Here is a 24,749-nt window from a genome sequence, read left to right as displayed (position 1 = left end):
TCTTTGCTGGCTCACACACATTGAGTCAGTCTGCTCATCTTTACATAATAGCATTAGTTCACCTCTTCTTGGAAAACTCCCACTGACTTCAATAAGGCCAGGATTTCACCCTCTGTGTATTGTGCTACTGCTTAAAAAAAAACCACACAGTAAATATGTCTGGATTTTCTGTGTCCCCGCTGCTCATTGCTGGCTGCTGTTTCTTCAGTCATCTTTCCCTGATGAATGCCATCCCAGTTTCCTCTGCAGCTTTCCTCTCTATCATAGCATCTCCTATTTGGGAATATGTCTTCACTGGCTGTGATATCATACACATGGGGTAAAATGTACCTAATACCTAATAAACCATGGGAAAACACCCCACTTAGATATAATGGAACAGATAGCAGCCACCCTCATTATTAATAATTATTAGTGTAGCAAATTTGTGGACACTTAGAACTTAACACTGTGCTTAATGCCGTGACCATTAGAACTTCAGTGACAATGAGCTAGCCAGGGCCGGCGCTTCCATTAGGCGACCCTAGGCGGTCTCCTAGGGCGCCAGGATTCGGGGGGGCGGCATTTTGTGCGCTCCCCATGGGGCGCACGGGAGCTTCCGGTTCTGCTCCCATCGCGCCGCCGAAGAAGGACCTTCTGCCGACGTGCCACGGAAAACAGCGGCAGGCAATTGAGCAGCTCAATGACTGCTGCTGTTGCCTGCGGCATTTTGGTAGAGGGTCCTTCTTCAGTGGCGCGATGGGAGTGGAAACGGAAGCTCCACGCGCCCCGTAGGGAGCGCACAAAATGCCGCCCCACGAATTCTGCCTAGGGTGCCAGAAACCCTGGCGCCGCTCCTGGAGCTAGCCCTCAAAGCTGCTTTCTGTAGAACCTGGGTCCCTACTACTTGAACCGATGGTGTATCTCTAGTAGGGTGACCAGACAGCAACTGTGAAAAATCAGCATGGGGGTGGGGGGTAATAGGAGCCTATATAAGAAAAAGACCTGAAAATCGGGACTGTCCCTATAAATTCGGGACATCTGGTCACCCTAATCTCTAGTAGAGGGCAGCAGAATAGGATCTGTGACACACAGCTGAGCAGTTCTAATTCCATCCTGTAGAGGGAAGAAGTAGAGCATATCCACTATCCAGTTTTAGTTTTTCTTTTTATTTTCTTGTGAAACACCTTCATAATTAAATAAATTTGAGACATAATTGGGCAAGCTATAGTTTTGTAAGTGGAAGCAAAGCTTGAAACTTTGGCCAGTGAGAGACCCATGTTTGTAGGCATATGGACAGTGAGCTCAGGCATGAAGTAGCAAATCAGAGTTCAAAGATTTGAATGCAGTATGGTTACTGAAACAAATTTACATTAAGTAGCCAATGAGTATGTAGGGATTTGCATAATGTCCAAAATTCACTGTACATCTCTCAGCATAATAGCCCCGATCCAAACTGAGGCCTGTGGGTGCTACTATAATATAACTATTTACCATTCATAAAAAAGATAATATATCATTCCTGCTCTGTAACAGCTGAGCACTGTCTTTGAATGATGCCCTCACTGACACCTGTGCAACCTCCTTGCCTTCAGTGGGTTTGCACAGATAGAACTGATTGGAACTTAATGAACAGTTCTGTAGGTGATGCACAAGATGGAATAAAACCACCACCAGTGGTTACAATGGTGAGCAATGTTATCCACAACATCCAGGAGTTGACTGCACACTCCCAGTAACAAGCAGCCCAGACAAAGCAATTTTTTATGAATATACCATCAAAAGCTTTTATAATGTACTGTATAGAGTTTAAATGTGAGAGAGGATTATGTGAATAACATAAAGCACCCTGAAAGAATTTTCCTCAAACCATTGAAGGCAAGCAAAGAAAACTGCAGGCAGGCCCCTATAGTTGTGGGATGCATGCCTTTGAGAGGCGGTGCCACAAGCTTCAGTGACTGTGAACAAAGCTGTATGAAACCCAGTGGCTCAGTTCATAGGGGGTGGATGTGAATCCTGCCTTTGGTATCGAGTCATAGATCACAAATGTGTTTCCAACACATTTCACAGCCTGCAGTTCTTGTTCATCACAGCAAAGCCCATGGTATTGCTACAAACTTAGGCCCCTATTCACCGTCTCTCTGACACTTGGTGGAGTCATTTTAATCAGTGCAACATGGGTGTAAAAACAGTACCAGATCAGAATGGTCATACTTTACTCTGGCTTTGCACTAGTTTAAACAACTATGGAAGATTCAGGACAATAGTGAATCCAACTCATAATGTTTGTGAGTGGAGATTGAAGAGAGGCAAACAGAGACATTATTACTAGTAAGCTCTTTGGAGCAGGGATCAACACTTTGTCATATGTTTGTCCAGTACCTAGCACGACAGAGCCCTGGCCTCTAGATGCTACCACAAAACAAATAAGTAGTAATAATAGGACTCTAGTTCATACACAAACACACACATACATTCGGGACAAGTAGTTAAAGAACAGATTCCAGTATAACCTTCTGTTTCCAAATACTCATCACTTTCCAAAACATAGCTATGTCTCATCCCTTTCACCTCTGGTCCCTGCACGTGGTGCACAACTGTGGGGAAAGGAAGGCTTAGTCTGTCTATCTGGATACTTATATGGCCCTCATTATCATTGGTAACTGTGTTTTTGTGCCTTTTTTTAATTTCTCCCTCCCTTTTGCTCCCCCAGGAACCAGACCCAAATCGTACATTTCAGAGTAGCCTTTGAATATGACTACACAGTTACTCACCTTTATTATAAAATACAGTGCTGTTTGGCCTATTAGAAACTGGGTACAGCTAGGCAGACTATTAACAAAATGACTAAATCTTATTCTACATGAGCTAAATTAGTGTTTTCATTCAAAACAGGAAGCAATGCTGACAAACAACAGCTGAAGATATGCAGTGTAGTTAACTAGGAAGGGGGGAAGCTTGAATAGAGAAATATGACCAAAATAATTGTTATTAAGAAACACAATGATCCATGAAAATGATATGAGACCTGTATTTATTTTCTACCAAGCAGTTAAAAGAAAGATGCTTTTTGGCTTCAGAATATAATTATATAGAGTAAAACATTTTCCCCATATTCCCCCCCGCAAACATACATACTTCCTGTCATTATCAAAAAGACAACCCATGTGGATAGGAAAAAATACTCTGTAAACTCTGAATAGCACTTTGTTTCAGGATATCAGCTTGAAATTTCTGTATCAAAAAAGAGTCCTACTAACTTATTTTTAGTTAATGACCATTAATCTTGTTGCCATACAGATATGCCAAAACAAACAAGTGCATTTTTTTTCATTCCCAAAGAAAGAGTAGAAAGTAAGAACTATGTGGTAGCTATGCAGACAATCACAGTGGTATAAAAGTGACAGAATTACCCCTGTTAACGTTAGACTGTATCTGGCAAGTTGAGGGGAGGGGAGTTCAATACCATAGTAGTTTTGAATGGGAAGTATTTGGAATTATCTTCCCTACCCCAAAAATATTGTGAAGCAATTCTAGCTCTTTGCTTAATATCATATGAATATTGAGATAGTTCACTCTGTGAACTGCAATATTGCCCCAGGACCCAGTCTTTGATAAAGTAAGTTTGCCCTTTTGTCAAAGGTAGTTGATTTCAGGGCTTTATATTCCTTGTTCAGGGTACTTATATGGCCTCCATTATTGTAGTATCTTCACAGTCTTCAATGTGTCTATCATCACAACATCTCTGTGGGATAGGATAGTACTATTATCCATATTTTACAGGTGGGGAACTGAGGCAGATAGACTATGTGTATGTTTACACTGCAAAAAAAACCAAACAAAAACCCAGCAGCAGTGAATCTCAGAGCCCGTGTCTGCAGACTTGGGCTCACAGGGCATGTGCTATGGCACTAAAAATAGCAACGTAGATGTCCCAGCTCGGTCTCTGAAGCCCAGGGATAGGGGTGGGATTCAGCCCAAACTGGAACGTCTACATAGCTACCTTTCGCACCACAGCCCAAACCTGTAAGCCTGGGATCTGAGATTAGCTGCCATGGGGTTGGGTTTTTTTTTTTTGGTGTGTGTGTGCAGTGCCCCTAAAATGTTGTGAAGCAATGATAGTTCTTTGTTTAACATGATATGAATATTGACAATGTTCCCTCTGTGCCCTATGGACATACCATTAGTGACGTGCTGAAGGTCATTGAAAAAGTCTGTGGTAAAGTGGGGGACTGAAGCTAGGTCTCCTAAGAGTCAGGCTGGTGTCATTTACCACTGAACCATCTTTCCTCTCCTGCTGCACTCTCCTTTCCCTCCAACAGGCCAGCTTCTTGTTGCTGATAAGTAGAGGGAACCTGTGCAGCTGGTGATGTTTCCAGCTTCTTCTGGGTACAGTGGAAAGTAGCTGGAAGCAGCCAGTTGCTTGGCTCCTAGTCTTACAGTTTTGAATCACATGTACAGGAGCTATGCATAGACTCCATGTCTAGTAATACACATACTTCACACATGCACCTGCACATTCTGTATCGGTGCCCTGTGAAAGAGAGCACATCCATAACATTAGAACTGACTGAAATTTTTCAAATGTTGATGAAGGAAATGGGGGAAATTTTCCACAAAATATGCACAAATTCTCTTCCCATCCCTCATTTTTCACCCGCTGGTGAAATTTTTTTGAATGTCAGTAAAATTTCAAAATTAGAAAAAAAGCTGGGGGGTGGAGGAGGACAAAATCTGAAATATCCAAAACATTTCAATACTGAAATGCCGTTACCTTTTATCGTAAGAATTGTAGTTCAAGTGCTGCATGCTCTCATTCTCCTCTACAGCCTGAACTGTGTCAGACTACATGTCCCATGGTGCACCACAGCCTCTCTTGTCGGAAGGGGAGGCAGTTCCTCATGGAAGATGAAGTCTGAGTCATAGAAGAGAATGTTCAAACTACAACTCCCATAGGGCACCATGGCAGCCTTTCTGAATCAAAATAGTTTTGGCTTTGACCGAAATATTTTAGTTTTCTGCCAAAAACAAAGAAAGAAAAAATGGTTTTCAGATGTTAAATTTTTCAACCAAAAATTTAAAATTTCCACAGAAAGCAGAAGCGTTTTGAATTTGTTTTGTCGAAAACCCAGTTTTTTCAACAAAACAATTTTGACTGACCATTTTCAACCAGCCTTAGTCAAAAGGAAACTTCCTGTTGCAATATGTCCAGCTCAGGGGCAGGTTGATATTAATGAGAGATTTTGTCCGTTCAAAGATGGCAGGATCAGGCATTCAGTGTGCAGACACAAGGAGCCCAATTACCCTGTCAGTTGTACGTGTGCAACTGATGGGATGTTCGGGCCCCAGGAATTTGGATTACTGGGATAAGGTTTCAGATAAGCATCCAAAAGTTTAGATCTTTATCTAAACCAAATCTCTGAACCTTTCAAGGATTACCCATCTCTAATGTTAATCCTGTTGTGATCTCAACACCTGTACTGATGCTAAGTGGGTTCATACTCACCTGCCCACAAGAAATGGCATTCTCTCACCCTATAATTTGTCTCTGATTGTTAAGAGTCCATGTCAGATCTGAACATGACTTTAGATGACATCGTGGCAAGATAATTTCAAGTTATCATCAGTAGGAACACATATTACTGGAAGAAACATGAAATTTTGCTCTGTAAACCACAGAGGAGCTGTGTCCTGAGTGCTTGTATAGTGAATCACATACAGGCACCAAAAGCCCTACAATTTTATAAACATATTAAAAAGTCTGGTTTTTCTCTTAGGGTTTTTCTTTGGGAGCATACTTTGCTGCCCTGTCTTGCAGCTATCTTGAAAATGTTTTCATCTTAGCAAGAAGAAAAAATGCACTGTAGATTGATCTGATCAACCCCCAAAATAATGATCCATGGATACTCAGCATATTTCATGCATGACACAGGCATTCTGTTAGTGCCAAATATATATTCAGATGGGCAAGAATACATTTTCTATTAAAGTATTTTCATTGTCCAAAAGACTATAACCATAACTAGTTATGCATATTAAGTACGGTAACATTTTCAAAATTGACCAAATGACCCAGTAGCTTACTATTTTCAAAAGGCACTTAGGAGTCTAATTCCCATTGACTTTCAACCAGACTTAAGCGCCTAAGTGAACCAGGGGCGTCTGAAAATTTTACCCATTATCAGTTTTATTCAAATTTTCCAGCATGTTTAATAAACAGGTGTTTTTTGTTTTGTTTAATATGTATTATGCTTCAAAGTAAGGAAAAGACAAGAAAAGGAATTGGGAGGGAGAGGAATATACTTAATATTTTGTATTTATATACACCATTTTATCAAGGATCTCAAAGTGCTTACCAAATGTTAATTGATTAAACCTCATGACACCCCTTCCTTACAGAAATGTAATAGAAATTACTCTGAAAACAGAACTGTACACAGAATGATATCTTTCCCATAGGCATTTGGAAAAATCCTTTAGTCCTCTACAGCAGGGATATAATTCTTTATTAATTAATTCTATAGCATGGTTGAACATCTCTATAGAAAGGTTATAATTTCCTATTAGATTCTACAGGACTTTCCCAAACAGTAGGAAAGACAATAGTGGGTCTGGCTGGTTGGTTGGCTCCACCTGCCAATGTCCCCCACTGGGAAAATAACCAAGAACCTGTATTTGATATTTTGGATTTGAGAAGTCTCTCTTCTATGGGACCATGAAAATCACTGGAAATGACTATGAGCTCTGATCAGTCTCTTGAGCTGTAAGTGTAGCTGGGGAACTATGATGTCATTTTCTTCCCTGGCACTCTGGCTCATGTGTGTAATTAGAAGGAAGGCTTGCCTCAACAGCATCAAGGTGGAATGTGCAGGAAACATATTATTAAATGCTGATCCTAAGCTAAAGCACGTCACCTCCAGAAAGCAAAATGAATGTTGTACATGAAAAGCTTTCAGTAAAGTCAGGAGACATTTGACAGAGCAAATTAATTAACTGTTGTCTCCATAATAAGCAAATACCTGGGGTGAAATCCCGGCCCATCACAGTCAATGGAAATTTTGCTGTTGACTTATTGTGATCAGGATTTCACCCCTTGTGAGTTTAACACTGGAGCTGTCTGTAAGGAGTTGGTTTTATATACTGAGATGGATGATAATGAACTTTCTCAGTAAAGGGAAACCCAAATAAAAACATACTGGTCTGTCAAATTTATGGTAGATGATCATAGAATCATAGAATATCAGGGTTGGAAGGGACCTCAGGAGGTCATCTAGTCCAACCCCCTGTTCAAAGCAGGACCAATTCCCAACTAAATCATCCCAGCCAGGGCTTTGTCAAGCCTGACCTTAAAAACCGCTAAGGATGGAGATTCCACCACCTCCCTAGGTAACCCATTCCAGTGCTTCACCACCCTCCTCATGAAAAAGCTTTTCCTAATATCCAACCTAAACCTCCCCCACTGCAACTTGAGACCATTACTCCTTGTTCTGTCAAGGATATGACATTTGAATGGGATACAGTATTTTTCTTGTCCTGTCCTAAAATGTTGAATAGGACGCACAATTTAGCTGCTGCGCAATAACACTATACCAACATTTTAACAGAGCTTCCACAAAAATGTACCCCTTAGCCTGTGATAACAACCTATTGCAAGGGTCAAGTGTGCTCGCAGAGGGAAGGGTTGCAGGACTGGCTTGTTTTCTCTTAGGCAAAACCACTTTTCTCATAGCCAAAGTGATCCACCTTCCAGCAAATAGACATCTGTTAAACGTACGTGGTGAATGTTTAGACTTCGTTCTTGAAAAATGGACTAATAGTGCAGCACAGGGTTCAGAATATGTATTTATAAAGTTGAGGGAGTTTCCCAGGATGTTTTTTCTGGAAAATACTTGCATTTGCTTCTCGGCAGGATTTTTCTGCCGCTCCAGGAGACAGAGAAGTCATCTTTGCTAGGGAGCCAGAAGTCACGTTAGGGGAGAAATGAATCCAATAGCAGGGAAATCAGCATAATTCTCCCTTATATTTGGTGGCAAAATTTGAATAAGGGCCTACCAGGAGCTCCCAAAAGCTCCCTCCGGCACCTCAGTGCTGCTACTACTGCTGTGTTTCAGACCCGATGGAGGTGCATTTCAATGCCCGTTGAAGTGAATCCAAGGGTATGTCTACACTACAAGACTATTTTGAATCAACTTAAGTCGAATTTGTGGAATCGACGTTATGAAGTCGAATTTGTGTATCCACACTAAATACACTAATTCGACTGTGTGAGCCCACAGTAATGGGGCCAGCGTCGACTTTGGAAGCGGTGCACTGTGGGAAGCTATCTCACAGTTCCCGCGCTCCCCACTGCCCATTGGAATTCTGGGATTTCCCCCCAATGCATGCTGGGGGAAAAATGTGTCGAGGGTGGCTTTGGGTAACTGTCATCATTGAACCGTCAATCACGCCCTCCCTCCCTCCCTGAAAGCGCCTGCGGGCAATCTGTTCGTGCACTTTTCTGCTCAGTGACAGCGCGGGCGCCACAGCACTGCGAGCACGGATCCCGCTGCAGTTATGGCCGTTGTCAACTCCTCGCACCTTATCATCCACCTCTTCCACAGTCAGCTGCTGAGAAATCGGGCTACTTTGCAATGGTGCTGCGAGCACTGGTGGACCATGGGGGACGTTTTACCAACATCAACGTCGGGTGGCCAGGCAAAGTTCATGACGCGCGTATTTTCAGGAACTCTGGTCTGTTTAGACGCCTGCAGGAAGGTAGTTTCTTCCCGGACCACAAAATAACTCTTGGGTCCCATAGTGATCCTATAGTGATCGTCGGGGACCCAGCCTATAGTGATCGTCGGGGACCCAGCCTACCCACTAATGCCCTGGCTCGTGAAGCCCTATGCAGGCACCTTGCACAGCGACAAGGAACTCTTCAAGTACCAGCGAGCAGCGAGCAGCGTGACCTGTGACTGTTCAGTTTCTTTACAGAGAAGCTTAACCTGCCCCTGTTTCTTTACCAAGTTACTGTTGACTAGCATCTGCAGTTACATACCCTGTCCACCCCGCTTCCCCAACTTCCAACACACGTTTAAAAATAAAATACATGTTCCACTGTAACTTTACAAAGGTTTCTTTATTGATGACTTTGCGTTAAAGGGTTGAAACTGGGACGCGGACTGTGCTGGGTAGGGTGTGCGGTGATGTAAAGACCGCCTCTAAACTCGAGGAATGACAGGCTCCTGCTCCCAGAGCGGTCTGCAGTGCTGGACTGGTTGTTTCAACGGAGCCTGCCATCCCTCCTTTTTGGGACTCTGTGTGCGGGGACTATGTGGCCTTTTGGGAGGACGGATACAGAGGACGGGGAGGACGGATACAGATTCCTCTGCTGCGTGGCTCTGTGGTCCAGGACAGGGACCGTTGCATGAGATCTGTAACCCCCCTCCCCCGCTACAAAGTCACGTACCCCCCCACCCACACAGAACCTGCAACCCACCTCCCATACCGACCAGGGTGCCTACTGACTGCACTGTGTGTGTGATCTGCTGCTGATCCTGCCCCCGTGTCTGTACCCTGGTAAAGGTGATTGTCCTGTCCAATTACCAACCCCCTTCCCCCCCTTCAAACACACTCTCCTCTAAAAGAACATGACGGAAACAGTAATTAACAGAAAAGTATTTTTTATTATCAACTAGACAGTTAGGGGATGAAACTGGGACAGGGGCTTGGGTGAGGCGGGAAGGAAAGGACTTCTCAAAATTTAGGGTATGAGAGCTTTTGGGTACTTGAGCACTCTGCTGGGGTGCAGTGACAGTTTTCATGGCCCCTGGAGCCCCTCCTTCTGGTTATTTTGGGTGAGGGGGGTATGGGACTTTGTGGCGGGGGAGGGCGGTTGCAGATACACTGCAGGGGGGCTCTGTCCTCCTGCCGGAGGTCCTGCAGAACATGCACAAGGCGCAGGAGCATGTCCGTTTGCTCCCTCATTAGTCCAAGCAGCGTTTGAGTCGACTGCTTGTCTTCCTCACGCCACCTCTCCTCCCGTTCACTGTGTGAGCGCTGGTACAGAGAGAGGGTCTCCCTCCACTGGCTCTGCTGGTCCGCCTCGTCTCGGGAGCACCCCATAAGTTCAGCGAACATCTCGTCCCGTGTCTTTTTCTTTCGCCGCCTAATCTTTGCCAGCCTCTGTGAGGGGGATGCTGTGGCAGGTCTGGAGACAGTCGAAGCTGTGTGATGGGAAAAAAGGAGTGAATTCCTTGCAAAGATACATTTTTGCGAACAATGAACACAGTCTAGTCTGTCTCTGTGAATTCTGGGTTGAGATCCCAGTGCCTGATGGGGCAAAAACCATTTTCGCGGGTGGTTCTGGGTAAATATCGTCAGTCATCCCTTCCTCCGGGAAAGCAACGGCAGACAATCATTTCGAGCCCGTTTTCCCTGGATTGCCCTGGCAGACGCCACAGCGTGGCAACCATGGAGCCTGTTTTGCCTTTTGTGCCTGTCACCGTATGTGTACTAGATGCCGCTGACAGAGGCGGTCCAGCAGCGCTACACAGCAGCATGCTTTTGCTTTTGCATGATAGCAGAGATGGTTACCAGCCATACTGTACCATCTACCATACCATAAATTGGTAATAAGATGATCATGGTTACCAGTCCTCTTGCACTGCACCATTTGCTGCTGTCATAAGTACCCCTGGCTGAGATCAGCCAGGGGCGCAAAAGCCAAAATTGGGAATGACTCCCTGAGTCAATCCCTCCTTTTTGGTATCTAAAAATAGAATCAGTCCTGCCTAGAATATGGGCAAGTGTACTAGAGAACCACTGTACCATAGAACCAGAGAGCACAGCTGCTCTGTGTCAGATCCTGCATAGATTATGAGCTGTATGCTATTCACAGGGGGTGCTCCTGCAACAACCCCACCTGTTCATTCCATTCTTCCCCCAGCCTTCCTGGGCTACCATAGCATTGTCCCCCCACTTGTGTGATGAAGTAATAAAGAATGCAGGAATAAGACACAGTGACTTGTTAGTGAGAAATGAGTGGAAGGCAGCCTCCAGCTGCTATGATAGTCCAGACAGGACATTAAGGAGTGTGGAGGAGAGGAGCCCAGCATCCCTCTGCTAGTCTAGGGGCAATTGAATCTTTTCTTTACACATGAAGGGTGGGGGCTGATGGAGCTCAGCCCCCTGTTGCTATGATGAGGACGGTTACCAGCCATACTGCACCATCTACCAGGAAAAATTAGGAGCAGGCGCCCTTGATCGACCTCACTGATGCTAGTCGGCATGGTTACCAGTCCTTTTGCACTGTCCCATGTGCCAATAGGCTGATGATGACGATGGGTATCAGTCATATTGTACCATCAGCCACCCATGGTGGGGGGGGGGAGCAAGGATATTGGTGTTGAGTGCTGCAGCATCGCATCTATCTGCAGCATTCAGTAAAGATAGGGTGACATGTAAAAGAGTCAACAGAGGATTGTTTTCCCTTTCACTTCTGGGGGTGGGTGGGTGGGGTGCGTAAATTGCCGAGCTATGCCCTGACCCACCGCGGACACTGTGTTTGACCCTAGAAGCATTTGGAGCTCAGCCAAGAATGCAAATGCTTTTCGGAGACAGCAGGAACTGTGGGATACCTTGCCTCCGCAGTCCCCCCTCCCTCCATGAGCATCCATTTGATTCTTTGGCTTTCCGTTACGCTTGTCACGCAGCAGCGTGCTGAGTCTCTGCTACGCCGTCTGTCCGGAGATTTTTTAAAAATACTTTGGACCAGGCGTAACATTACAGTAATTCCCCTAATTAGATGCAGGAGTCTCCGAGCGAGATCACCCTGAGGAGGGTCACTGAAGGAGATAGAGAGCGCATGCTGCGTGAAAGCCAGCACAAACCAGGGGCCTGTGCAGCCGTGCTCGGGGAGGCAATGCTCCCTGAGTACCTCATGAAAGCCTCGCGCGGAAAAGTGTGCTACCACGGAGCACCCAATAAGGCAGCTCTCCCCAGGAACCTCCTGCAGAGGCTTTTCGATTACCTCCAGGAGAGCTTCGTGGAGATCTCCCAGGAGGATTTCTGTTCTATCCCCATATATATAGAGAGACCTCCTTTTCACACACTTCAGATTCCTGTTCTATTAAGAATAAAAGTTTACATGTTTCAAGCACTTACCGACTGCTCCTTCCCCTGATTCAGGGTCCGGGTTAACGGCCGGGGAGGGTTGGTAGGGGATCTCCATGACGGTGATGAAGAGATCCTGGCTGTCGGGGAAACCAGCGTTGTAAGCGCTGTCGCCTGCCTCGTCCTCCACAAACCCTTCCTCATCTTCCCCGTCTGTGAACATCGCCGAGGAACTGTCCGTCGACACTGTCCCATCGTCAGAGTCCATGGTCACTGGTGGGGCAGTGGTGTCAGGCTCCGTAGCGTCCGTTTGCCGCTTTGATTTTTTGGTAGCCTTGTCTGGGGTCCTTGATTTTCACGCGGCGCTGCGTTGCATCCCGCCTGTATCCTCTGTCTCTCATGGCTTTGGAGACCTTCTCGTAGGTCTTTGCATTCCGTTTTTTGGAGCGCAGCTCCGAAAGCACAGACTCCTCGCCCCACACACCGATCAGATCCAAGACTTCCCAGTCAGTCTATGCTGGGTCCCTCTTTCTATTCAGAGATTACATGAACTCCTCTGCTGGAGAGCTCTGCATTGCTGCCGGTGCTGCTGAGCTCGCCCCGATGTCCAACCACGAAATGAGATTCAAACTGTCCAGACAGGAAAAGGAAATCAAATTTTCCCGGGCCTTTTCCTGTGTGGCTGGTCAGAATATCGAAGCTCGGACTGCTGTCCAGAGCGTCAACAGAGTGGTGCACTGTGGGATAGCTCCTGGAGCTACTAAGTTCGATTTGCATCCACACCTAGCCTAATTCGACATAGCCATGTCGAATTTAGCGCTACTCCCCTCGTCGGGGAGGAGTACAGAATTCGAACTAAAGAGCCCCCTATGTCGAATTAAATGGCTTCCTGGTGTGGACGGGTGCACGGTTAATTCGAATTAATGCTGCTAAATTCGAATTAAAGTCCTAGTGTAGACCAGGCCCAATATATCCCTGTGTATTGTTATTTGTGGAGTGCCCAAAGGTGCATACAATCCTATGTACAATCATTTTCAATCATGCGTTCTGTAATGACACTGAAAGAAGTTCTTGTGCCCAAACAAACAGTTTTCAGCAGTAGCTCAATTGTCAGAAATAGGCCAATTTGCTAGTGTAGACAGGATGTAAGAGTCCAAAATAGAGAGATAAGTATGATATACATACAGTTGGATCCGGATCCAAGCTTTCTTACATTTGTGGATGTTCAGATCTGAGGTATTGGTTCAGGCCCATCTCTACTAAAATGGGTCAGATGTTAGATTTCATCATCCAACACTACAAAATGGTGCCTTGGCAAGTTCTGGCTGTCACTCATAAGAACATAAGAATATAAGAACAGCCGTACTGGGTCAGACCAAAGGTCCATCTAGCCCAGTATCTGTCTACCGACAGTGGCCAATGCCAGGTGCCCCAGAGGGAGTGAACCTAACAGGCAATGATCAAGTGATCTCTCTCCTGCCATCCATCTCCATCCTCTGACGAACAGAGGATAGGGACACCATTCTTTACCCATCCTGGCTAATAGCCATTTATGGACTTAACCACCATGAATTTATCCAGTTCTCTTTTAAACACTGTTATAGTCCTAGCCTTCACAACCTCCTCAGGTAAGGAGTTCCACAAGTTGACTGTGCACTGCGTGAAGAAGAACTTCCTTTTATTTGTTTTAAACCTGCTGCCTATTAATTTCATTTGGTGACCCCTAGTTCTTGTATTATGGGAATAAGTAAATAACTGTTCCTTATCCACTTTCTCAACATCACTCATGATTTTATATACCTCTATCATATCCCCCCTTAGTCTCCTCTTTTCCAAGCTGAAGAGTCCTAGTCCATATCTTTCCTCATATGGGACCCTCTCCAAACCCCTAATCATTTTAGTTGCCCTTTTCTGAACCTTTTCTAGTGCTAGAATATCTTTTTTGAGGTGAGGAGACCACATCTGTACACAGTATTTAAGATGTGGGTGTACCATGGATTTATATAAGGGCAATAATATATTCTCTGTCTTATTCTCTATCCCCTTTTTAATGATTCCTAACATCCTGTTTGCTTTTTTGACTGCCTCTGCACACTGCGTGGACATCTTCAGAGAACTATCCACGATGACTCCAAGATCTTTTTCCTGACTCGTTGTAGCTAAATTAGCCCCCATCATATTGTATGTATAGTTGGGGTTATTTTTTCCAATGTGCATTACTTTACATTTATCCACATTAAATTTCATTTGCCATTTTGTTGCCCAAATCACTTAGTTTTGTGAGATCTTTTTGAAGTTCTTCACAATCTGCTTTGGTCTTAACTATCTTGAGTAGTTTAGTATCATCTGCAAACTTTGCCACCTTACTGTTTACCCCTTTCTCCAGATCATTTATGAATAAATTGAATAGGATTGGTCCTAGGACTGACCCTTGCGGAACACCACTAGTTTCCCCTCTCCATTCTGAGAATTTACTACTAATTCCTACCCTTTGTTCCCTGTCTTTTAACCAGTTCTCAATCCATGAAAGGACCTTCCCTTTTATCCCATGACAGCTTAATTTACGCAAGAGCCTTTGCTTAGGGACCTTGTCAAAGGCTTTCTGGAAATCTAAGTACACTATGTCCACTGGATCCCCCTTGTCCACATGTTTGTTGACCCCTTCAAAGAACTCTAATAGATTAGTAAGACATGATTTCCCTTTACAGAAACCATGTTGACTATTGCTCAACAGTTTATGTTTTTCTCTGTGTCTGACAATTTTATTCTTAACTATTGTTTCGACTAATTTGCCCAGTACCAACGTTAGACTTACTGATCTGTAATTGCCGGGATCACCTCTAGAGCCCTTTTTAAATATTGGCGTTACATTAGCTAACTTCCAGTCATTGGGTACCGAAGCCAATTTAAAGTACAGGTTACAAACTTTAGTTAATAGTTCCGCAACTTCACATTTGAGTTCTTTCAGAACTCTTGGGTGAATGCCATCTGGTCCCGGTGACTTGTTAATGTTGAGTTTATCAATTAATTCCAAAACCTCCTCTAGTGACACTTCAATCTGTGACAGTTCCTCAGATTTGTCACCTACAAAAGTCGGCTCAGGTTTGGGAATCACTACAAATGGCTAGGCTTTACTGTGGTCCACAAGTTACTAAACAGGACTGTGAAGAATGGACATTTTCTAATGCACTCTAAATGCACAAGTGATGTATAAATGTGAAGAGCAATAGTTCTTTAATCCAGTGGCTCTCAACCTTTCTAGACTGCTGTACCCCTTTCAGGAGTCTGATTTGTCTTATGTACCCCCAAGTTTCACCTCATTTAAAAACTACTTGCTTACAAAACCAGACATAAAAATACAAAGGCGTCTCAGCTCACTATTACTGAAAAATTGCTGACTTTCTCATTTTTACCATATAATTATAAAATAAATCAACTGGAATATAAATATTGTACTTACATTTTGGTGTATAGTATATAGAGCAGTATAAGCAAGTCTTTGTATGAAATTTTAGTTTGTACTGACTTTGCTAGTGCTTTTTATGTAGCCTGTTGTAAAACTAGGCAAATCTCTAGAGTTGATTTGCCCCTGGAAGTCCTCTGTGTACCTCCAGGGGTACACGTAACCACAGTTGAGAACCACTGCTTTAATCTAGCAGACAAAGGTGTATCAAGATCTAACAAGTGGATGCTGAAGCTAGGCAAATCCAAATGAGAAATGAGCCACACTTCTTTAACAGCGTGTGTTAAGGGACATGCCCTCACTCTGGCCCAGAGGGGACAAAAGAACTCCTCTGAGCCTGTTCAACACCAACAAGGTGCACCTGTAAGGCTTGTTCTGGCAGGAGTGGGGGAAGCTTAAAAGGGAAAACCTGCTAGGGTGAAGGCTGCCCTGCCTCAGACAGTAGAGACAGGCCCATTGAGAGGGAGACTGGGGCAGACACTGCTGCTCCCAAAGCTGCATGACCCCGCTGCAAAGCAGTATACCCGAAGAGGAGGGGCTGGAGGTAGACCCCACACCCCACTGTGGAATGAGCCCAATGGGCTGAACCAGAAAGACTGCCTGATATCCAGGTTTCTGGTGCCTCTCTTTGTTTTCCTACAGACTCCCCTCTCTCATAAGAGAAGGAAGAGGGCAGAGGACTTTTATTTGGTTTATTTGCTTGAAGAACCCTCCCATTGGATGCCTGAGGGAGGGGGAAGGAAAAGAAAGACATTATAAAGGATCAGAAGTGGGGACTAGAGTGAGTCTAATTAATAATAGGAACGATTTTCCTAGGGATGTGTTGGATTCTCTATCACTTAAAGTCTTGAAATCAGGACTGGATATCTTTCTAGCAGATATTCTCCAGCTCATCCAGAAGTTTGGGGCTTGATGCAGGAATTACTGGGTTCTATGTGCCTGTGTTCTACAATGGGTTGGAGTAAAGGATCATAGTAGTCCCTTCTGGCCTCAAAATATATGAATTTGAAGCTCAGAGCAGCTAAAAGACAGTAAATTCATCTTGCCAAACACTGCTCCTTGAACGGTTTGTTTGATTTTGTGGTGGTGATGTTGTATTTTAGAAGGGAAGAATGCCCCAGAAGAGCAGTAAATACACTGTAGCCTCCCATGGGCAAAAGTGCTAGAGAGGAGAAGAGGGCACAGGAGCTCCCAGTGCAGCCATGTGGAAATCAGCCGTAGTGCTTCAGTTAGCCTTCATTGAGCACGATGGGTCATGGTGGTGACTGACGCTGCTGGGGAGGCTGTAACAACCCAAAGGGAGTGTAAACTGATGGGTAGCTGGGTGGTGGTTCTGACCCACCTCACTTTACGAACCTGCCGGCGCCCAGAGTCTGCCACTGGGAAAATGCACACTGCACATCTAGGCATACACTTCCCCAGTGACCCTGGTGCATCTTGCCTGTCTGTGGCCAGTGCAGGCACGATGCCTCCAGCCACTAATCATCACTGCTCCCTACCATTGCCACCCAATACACCTCTAGGTGTACAAGGCAGACAGAGGCGGCGAGTTATATGGGCCCGTGGTGCTTGGGCTCCATCAATATTTAGGGCCTGGGGGGCCTGGCTCCACCAATGTTTGGGGCTTGGTCTCTCCCCTGCCTCCGCGCAACTCCCCCATGCGTTCCTGCCTGTGCCATAGGCAGTGGGCAGCTGCCCCCTGCAGCTCCACACTGCGCTGCGCTCTGACGGCTCCCAGCATCAGCTGCCACTGCAGGGTCCTAGCGCCCCTCAACCACTAGTGCCAGGGCAGGCTGACCCTGACCTTGCCCTTCCGCCTCAGACAGATGGACCCTTCCCTTTTCCAGCAGGACCCTCCACCAGCACAGGGGGCCTCCCCACACACAGTCACCACTCCTGTCCCAAGCTGGACAAGGGGCAGCCCCATCCCCCACCCCGAGTGAGGCTATAGTGAGGGGCAGCAGCAGGGGAGGAGGTGCACGCATGATGGCAGGCCCCAGCCCCAGGGCAGCCTGCCTGCATCCCAAACACCTCATCCCTGGCCCCACCCCACCCCACCCCACCCCACCCGAGAGCCTGCACCCCCAGCCAGAGCCCTCATCCCCTGCATCTCAACCTTCTGCTCCAGCCCTGAGCCCTGTCCTGCAACATGAACCCCTTATCCCCGGCCTCACCCCGCAGCCCTCACCCCCACAGCCCAACCTTCTGCCTGAGCCCCTCCTACACCCCAAACCCCTTATCACCAGCCCCATGCCAGAGCCCTCACATTTTTACATTACTTAAAAAAATATATATTGGCTTACAAGGCAGGTGCGGGGGGGACAGGACTTGGACCTGTTCTGGGTACCACCAAAAATTATACAAACCTGCCGCCCCTGCGAATCATCACTCTGTTGCACTAGTTTCACACCAGTGTAACTCCATTGAAATCAGTGGAATTACACCAGCTTTCCACCAGTGTAAAGAAGTGGAGAATCAGGTGCTGTACTTCCAAGGTAGTGTGGAGGGTATTGACCAGGAAAATGCCATGCAAATACACAGGCAGTGGATTTTTTTTTCTTGTTTGTAAACCAAGCTGCAGCGTGCATGGTAACTACTTTTGGATCTACAGGTGATAACATAAGGAACACATAATTGCTGTGTGATTACATGTTTATTACCAAGTGAAACCTGTGTAGCTATTAATTACTATGTCAGGTAAGAATACTTACACAATACCTGTTGATCTGCATGCAGTTAGTACATCAATCTTCCTTTCAAATGATATTGCTTCAGCGTGTTCTTTAGCTGACATCTCAACTGTTTTCCTATGAAGTAATGAACCAACTCACAAAACTATTTCCACAACAATCAATCTTGCCTTTTACCAAATTCACTGTTTTTACATAAGTATTGTCCATTATCCCCTGGATGACTGATGTTGGCATATATCATAGTATTACAGATGCTAGTACCTAACAGCAAGGTTTTAAAATGTGTTAAGTTTTGCAATCTACCCATTGAGTTTAAGCATCTAAGTATTGTAAAATAAAGTAAATTACTTTGATACCTCCAGTTCTCTGGTGCATCCAGGGATTTCAAAACAATTTACAAACTTCAGTGAATGGAGCCTTACATTTTACAGATGATTAAACAGAGTCACAGAGAAGTTGTCAAAGGTCAGATGGTAGCAGAGCCAGTAGTAGAACCCAAGGGCCTGCTATTCCATTGCCTAGCATCTTGTGTAGACATTTATATGCCTGTGTCAGGGTTTCCTCCCCGCTCTGAACTCTGGGGTACAGATGTGGGGACTCACATGAAAGACTCCCTAAGCTTATAAGTACCAGCTTAGATTAAAAACTTCCCCAAGGCACAAATCCTTTCCTTGTGCTTGGACGGTATTGCTGCCATCACCAAGTGATTTAGACAAAGATTCAGGAAAAAGCCCACTTGGAGTCCCTATTTCCCAAAAATATTCCCACAAGCCCTTCACCCCCTTTCCTGGGGAGGCTTGAGAATAATATACTAACCAATAGGTTAACAAAGTGAGCACAGCCCAAACCCTTGGGTTTTTAGGACACTAAAAATCAATCAGGTTCTTAAAAGAAGAACTTTATTATAAAGAAAAAAATAAAAGAAGCACCTCTGTAAAATCAGGATGGAAGGTAACTTTACAGGATGATAAAAAGATTTAAAACACAGAGGACTCCCTTCTGGACTTAGCTTCACAGTTCTAAAAACAGGAATAAACTACCTCTTAGCATAGGGAAAATTCACAAGCTAAAACAAAAGATAATCTAACGCATTTCCTTGCATTTACTTACAATTTCTGTAATTTTATATATATCGTTTCAGGTATCTTTTTAGGAGCTGGTTTACCTCTTGGTCTCTCTCTCTGTCCTGAGAGAGCACAAAGAACCCTCTCCCTGCCCCCCCCCAGATTTGAAAGTATCTTCTTTCCCCATTGGTTCTTCTGGGCAGGTGCCAACTAGGTTAATTGAACTGATTAACCCCTTACAAGTATGTGATTCTGTACCTCTGGCCAGGAGGGATTTTATGTTACTGCACACAATAAAGGTTGTTACCCTTCCCTTTATATTTATGACAGCCTGCAAAGTGAGTGCAAACACTATGAGCATGTCTATACTTAAAATGCTGCATTGGCACAGTGCTTTAAAGAAGAGCTCTCCTGTGAGCATAGTTAATCCACCTCCCTGAGAGGCAGTAGTTATGTCCTGGGAGAAGCTCTCCCGCTGACATAGCGCTGGCTATATAGGGGGTTAGGTCAGTATAACTATGTTGCTCAAGGCTATGGATTTTTCACACCCCTGAACAATGTCGTTATATTGATATAGGTCTGTAGTGTAGACCAGACCTATCATTCTGATTGGCCAAGCCTGCGAGGCCATATACTCAGCTAGATAGCTATTCTCTGTTTGAATGTAATGCAATAACTTTTGAACACTATATCCTATCAATTCTAAAATTTCAGGGAATGTTTTGGATGTCAATGGGCAGAATCCTATTGATTTTGGGGGAAATTAGAAAAACTGAAAGGAGGAAATAGGGGACACCTTCCCTGGCATCTGGTTACCAAAGCCACAGCTTTAACCATCTCTGTAACTGTTTATAAATCAAAGAACCATTTTGATGGTAGCTGTTAACACCTTTGATTATATCAATACCTTTTCTTTTAGCTCTGCTCAGCCTCCCAATACAGTTTTAAAAGGTTGACACCCTGTAAGAGAAAACAGAGAATAAGAATGGTAGGAGGGATTGAGGAGACATGGGGGTGCATACAGAGCCTCTTGCATGGGAACAAAGGGAGGCACATAGAGCATCTGGTGGACCAGAGAATGGAGCAAACTGGGGGGCAGTGGGTGGATCCTGTGGCCAGCATTGGGCTAGTGCATGTGGGGAATAAGGTTGTACCCAGAGCCCATAGCATGGAGGAGAGACTGGGAGACTCTGGTATGGGAGGAGGTGAGATGAGGGGGCACACAGAGACCCTAGCATGAGGTAGGGGGTTTGGGAGGATTCCATCAGGTCCCTGAAATAGGCAGGCCCTCTCATAGGTCCAGAGAGGCCCGGGCCACTTCCAGCTTTTGAGGCCTCTAGCCATAATAAAAATAAAAAATGACGACACATGAAAACAAAATAAGGCACCAAAAAAAGGGTGAGACATAATTTGAATTTTTTTTATTTAACAAATGCTTTTCTAGCCTTTTTCTGTGCAAATGCACTAATTATTGAGGGGAAAATGTAGCTTTCGTGCAATGTCACAGTTAATATTAAGCATGGTGAGCCCATTCAAACACTCTTGTCCCATAATCGAATGGTGATAGTTCTTTACCTGCTTCAACAGGTTGAAGGTAAGTTCACCTGAAGCCACTGATGCAGACAAACTGACAAAAATACGCAATGCAATTGTGATATTAGGAAACACCCCAGAGAGTCCAAGTTCGAGTATTTCTTGAAGCAATTCCTTTGGCTTGCAATCCAATTTAAAGTTCATGGAATATATTTGTTTGAGGAAGATGACCTCATCACTGAGACCTTTTGAGATTTCTTTGTTGTACTGTTGCTGAAAGTAGATCTTCATTGCTCAGTCTGTTGAACTGCCAAAGAAACCCAAAGAGGGTATAAATTAGTTGCAGTGACTCAAATCTATGTAAAGATCTGAATGAATAGAGTCAATGATGACAAGGAAGACATTGACCCTATAATGCTGCTCAGCATTGGATTCGGTAGGCAAGTGGCGATTGGTGGAGAACTCAAACGAAATGCCAATATTCTGTGCTACTAATTTGGATTTAGTCAGGATCACATCCCACTGTTCACAAATCTATTGAATGTCATTGATAAGACTTTCAATGTTATCCCTCTCAACATCAAGTGTAGCATTGTGTGCTTCAATTACCAGATTAGTTTGGTGGATCATTGTAAGTAGCTTCATCCACAAAGATGACATCAGAATGCATTCAAATTTGGACATGTGCTTCTGAATAGACAGAGGTTCAGTCTGTAGCCTGTGCAGTGAGATTGAGAGATTCAAGCTCATTTAAAGCCTTTCTCACTGAATTCAAATGCTGTGCAACTGGTTGAACACCATCAATCCTTGCAGACCATCTAGTTTTGTACATCCCAGGCATTGAAACAGGAAGATATTGCTTCAGAATTTCCCACTTTTGTGGACTGCTACTGAAGAGATTGTACATTGCTGAATGGTTCCAAAGTAAGTAATTACCTTCTTGCATGATTCAGCACAGTCAATACCTACAAGGTTTAGCTGGAGAAAATCCAGTTTGAATTATGCTCAAGCAGAACTGCTTGTACATCTTTGTACTTCCCAGCCATATTAGATCCATTGTCATAGGCTTGACCAGTGCAGACTTGAAAATCTAACTTAAAACCTTCTAGAATTGCAAGTACTCGAGCAGCAATTTCTTTTTCAGTTTTTCTCATGAAATTATCAAACAAAATAATTGAAAATGTTGAGCTGTCTACAATCTTAATATATCAAATAACCATAGTAGTCTATTCCTTGTTAGAACAATCTGGTGTGGCATCAACAATATTAGAAAAATACTTGGCATTTCAAATCTCATCAAGAATTGTTGTTTGTAAGAATGACCCACATAGCTCAATAAACTCATTTTGTCTGTGTATGGCAAGATAATGGACTTGCATATGCTTTTGACTCTCTTGCAATTCTCGAACACATTTAACATGCTCTGATAAAAGTGGTTCATATTTGCTGAGGAGCTCAACTTTGCCTAGAAAGTTTCCATTTGCACAATCACCAATATGTTGACTGGAACCAAAGAGAGCCAATCCCCGGTCAGAAAGAAAAAGGATGACATTCAGGATGCGCTCAAGAAGGTTTTTTTCCAGTTATTAGTTTCTGTACAGAGTTCAGTCAAGAGTAAATTCTCAACTGAACTTTCAGCTGATGCTACCCTACTGGCTGATTTCCATGCAACATAGTTTTCTTTGTGTGACATTGAACTCTTATGTGATGGTATTCGGTCTTTCAACTTCCTTCAACCTCTGTTGGTGCTCTGTCCTGATTGATTAGAGAGAACTGATGCATTTGCAGCACTTTTGTTCAAAATGAAGCAGAGTGCCCAGTACAGAGATTGATTTTCCATATTCCAGCATAACCAGTCTCTTGTGCAGGTCTCACCATTTGGAAGAGTTTTTGTCAGCGGACAAGTAGGGACAGCATGATTATCAGCATCTCGTGGAATGTTACTTGGAATTTCGAAACAACTAATTTGAAGAAAAGATTGCATTTGGGCAGCATTACTCTTGTCAATAATTCCAATGTCAGTCACAGTCAAACCTGTAGTATTCATGAATTGCTCTTGGTGTGTAAGATCTATATCTACCTGTTGCTGTTGAGTTTCTTGATCGTACACAGGATCTTCTGCTGCATCTGTTACCGTTGGCACATCTCCTTCTTGACTACTGTCCTCACGTTCAAGAATTAGCATTTGTTCAGGTAATGGCAGTTGCGGAGTTTTCATTACCTGTAGCATTGTTTGCTGGGTAAGGTGTGTTTTCCAGTAGTTTGAGAAATGAAGTTATTGGCTTTGAGCTCTTAGCTGCTGTTTCACTCAGTTGTTTTCGCCGTCTCTTGCTGGCACCACTTTCAAATCTCCTCTTCATAGTGATCTATCTGGTCAATATGTAGCCTATCCACACTTGAAATATTCGGCTGTAAACAAGTAGTTTATCTACACTTGAAATCTTCTACTGTAAACATGTACACAAATGCTGAATGGCACACAAATGCTGAAAAGACTTAAAAGGAAGGAATACTAATTAAGAACACAAAATGAAAGAGTCAGACAGGTTATTATCCTTATCACTGAATCAAAACTCAAGCACGCAAGGTATAATATAACAGGCTGAGCTGAAGACAAAGAGATGACATATATATAGTAAACACAGACACGGATACAGACAGAGGGATAATGTCCAAAAATTTCAAATGTGTGTCCTCACGAAACTCACTGTACAAGCTTGTCCTCAGAAATTTTCACCTTGAATCTGGGCCTATTGACTACGAAAGCCTATGATGATGGTCAAGCTACCAAGCTAGGGCTCAACCAACCAACCACATGAAGATAATAATGAGCAATTCTCACACATAAATAATTCCTCAGTCAACTAGACGTAAAACTATAAAGACACTAAAATGTAACAATTCTCTCCCTTTCAACACACACTTAATCCAGCACCAGCCACTAGTAGTGGTTTATTTATATAATCAGCTGATCTGAGCGGACACGTTCATCACGGTCTAATCTTGTCCCATCAAAACCAATATATTTTTATTAATATTTGTGAACATTTTTAACTCTTTAATATGACAAAATCTATATCAGTTAACAAAAAAAATGTCTTTTACCAAATCACATCTCTTATTTGCTTAAATTTTCAGCTCTAAGCTGAGAGTGTGTGTCACATTTTGGTCTAATAGGGATGCACATAAAAACAGGTTGTGAAACTTATCAAAGGACAAAAAATTAACAAGTGCCTAAATATGACCCCCCCGCCCTTTTTGAGCTTGAGGCCCAGGCCAAATGGCCCTCCTGGCCCCACTTCTGATTAGCTCTGGAAATAGAGCGTGATGAGAGCACACAGGTAGCCTGTGGGAGGGAATGGAGGAATTCAAGGGGAGTACGTGGTATGTAAAGTGGGCTTCACCTCCACAAGCTATTAAGTGTGTGACCCTACTAGCTTAGTAACATTTTACACCAACTTTGTCCTAGTGTAAATAATTATAAAAAGCTCAACACAATGGAGACTAAGACCCCATGTGTCCTGACTTCCAGTCCTGTGCTTAAACCACAAGATTGCCCTTCCTCTTCTTCTTTGACCCCTGCTATCAGATATAAATTGTTTATGTATCATTCTGTCAAAATGTAGAAGTAAATATACCTCAAAGATGTACTCGGTGGCTTAGCACACTTTAACTCAAAAGCAGTGTTCTAGAACTTATCTGGATCACAACCATTAACATTAATTCCACATGGAACACTTGAAAAATGTAGTGTTGAAGCCATTTCAATTTTTAAACAAAGCAGTATAACTCTGCATGAAGGACAGTAGCAGCAGCACCTGGGAGTTATTAATAATTAGTAGTGAATTGTGCTCTAATGACTGCTACCACAATATTGACTGATCCACATTCTTTATACTCTGGGGATTGTTTTTGTACATAGCA

General features: G+C 43.9%; 1 long non-coding RNA gene across 1 annotated transcript; it reads right to left on the bottom strand.

The window, feature by feature from the left end:
* Positions 1 to 18,245: 18,245 nt before the first annotated feature.
* On the bottom strand, positions 18,246 to 24,499 carry LOC123362709. Its single transcript, XR_006576526.1, has 3 exons — positions 24,464 to 24,499; positions 20,200 to 20,252; positions 18,246 to 18,342 (listed from the first exon to the last, which is right to left on the bottom strand). It is a non-coding gene; the product is annotated as an uncharacterized LOC123362709 (long non-coding RNA).
* Positions 24,500 to 24,749: the final 250 nt, after the last annotated feature.

This window comes from Mauremys mutica, chromosome 2 (assembly GCF_020497125.1).
Source record: "Mauremys mutica isolate MM-2020 ecotype Southern chromosome 2, ASM2049712v1, whole genome shotgun sequence".
NCBI lineage: Eukaryota > Metazoa > Chordata > Testudines > Geoemydidae > Mauremys > Mauremys mutica.
Note: the sequence above shows the minus strand (reverse complement) of the source record. Positions and strands in the feature narration are given on the sequence as shown.